At 60.9% G+C, this 1,720-nt stretch overlaps 1 protein-coding gene across 1 annotated transcript in view; it reads right to left on the reverse strand.

Annotated features, from left to right (window-relative positions):
* Window positions 1–1,720, reverse strand: part of HMCN2 (hemicentin 2) — a 139,122-nt gene that overhangs the window by 78,347 nt on the left and 59,055 nt on the right.

Consider the following 1,720-nt stretch of genomic DNA (forward strand, 5'->3'; position numbering starts at 1 on the left):
TTCAACGCTCCCCACTCCTCACTCCCCCAATCCCCACCCCTCCCTCAGCCCCACCCCAGACCCAAGTGCACCCAACATCATTCGAAAACCAACAGCTGGGAAATACGGGGTGTCCCCCCAAAATGTATATACACTTAGCAGCAGATAGCTCAACTGATGCTTCTTTCTTTTCAGATCTAACCCACTGGAATGAATAATCAATCAAAGTGTGTATACCTTTTTGGGGGACACCCCACAGAATAGTGCTGGCTGGGAAACTGGGGCTAGAGCCAGAGGGACTGACTCTGGGTGGACGGCAAGGTTGGGAAGCAGCACACACAGAGGGGAAGGTTCAAATCCCAGCTCTGTCCTCGCAGCCACAGGACCCTGCACGGCTGGGCCGGAGCCTCCATGTCCCTCCTCACAGCCGCCCGGGATCGAAACAGCTGCTCGGCCTGGCCTGTCCTGGCGGGGCCCTCCCCTCCCTCATCTCCATCCTCCTGCCCTGAGCTCAGAAGGCTGCCGGTGCTCACCTCCTTCCCAGGAGTGTTCTCGGGGCGCCCCCCCCCCTCCCTCTCCTGTGGGCCTTCCCAGGGGCAGGAGGGAAGAGTTACCCACACCCTCAGCTGTGTGACCAGGAGCCCGGGCAGCCTCCGGGGGTTTGGCCCAGGGTCCGGGAAACACTTGGACTTCACGAGCCCCCCTGCTCTGGGTGCTGAGCGGACGCCTGGGACTGTGGTCTGGGCCCTCGGGGGGAGGTCAGGAACACCCACTCCCTCCCAGCTTTGGAGGAAGAGCCGAGAAAGGACCGTTACATGGGAACCTGGCCCCTGGGCACAGATCAGCCCCTGGGCCCAGGGCACCAGGGGTACCTGCCCCGTCCACGCCACCCACACCTGCTGAACAGTTACAGCTCCCACTCTGCTGGGTGCCTGATGCCATCGATACCCCTTCTGACAACTACGGGATTTTACAGAGAAGAAAACTAAGGCTCAGAGAGGCCGAGCGGCGGCTCAAGGTCACACAGCGAGGGGGCGGCAGAGTCAGGATTTACCCAGCCCTGCTCCTCACCCTGCCCCCTGCTGCGTGCCTCGCTCGTGGGCCGGAAAACCTCTGCAAACCCTTGAGTCCCTTCTCTCTCTGAGCCTCAGCCTGCCCACCTGTGAAATGGGCAGTTAGCTTAGATCAGGGGTCAGCTTTTTCTGTTAAGGGCCAAACACTCAATATTTTAGGCTTTGCAGACCAGACGGTCTGTCTCAACTGCTCAGCTCTGCTGTTACAGCTTACGGCGCGAGAGCAGCCGCAGACCAGAAGTAAAGGAACTGCAGGCTGCGTGCCAATAAAACGTGCATCTGTGGCCTGAAACTTGAATGTCATATAGTGTCCACACGTCACAGAACATCGCCCTTTCCCCACGCGTTTCCAAATGGAGACACCCTTCTCCGCCTGCCCGTGGCCAGATGCAAACAGCAGGCGGGCTGGGCGTGGCCCGGGCTGGCCAAGGGCCTTGGTTGGCTGACCCCCTGATTCCTAGGGGCTCTTGGAGATGACAAGCTCCCTGCCTCTTTGGCGGAGTGACTCCACCGCTGGCTTCTCTGAAGGGGACCCAGGCCCCCCGATGGGCTGGGACCAGAATCCTCTGTGGGTCCCTCCCCAAGTCCCCACTGCTGGGCCCTGCCCCCTGCGCTCAGCAACCAAGGGTACAGGAGAGGGGGTGGGAGGGGAACAGGAGAGGGGGTGG

The sequence above is a fragment of the Myotis brandtii genome, unplaced genomic scaffold, assembly GCF_000412655.1.
Source record: "Myotis brandtii unplaced genomic scaffold, ASM41265v1 scaffold855, whole genome shotgun sequence".
Taxonomy (NCBI): Eukaryota; Metazoa; Chordata; class Mammalia; order Chiroptera; family Vespertilionidae; genus Myotis; species Myotis brandtii.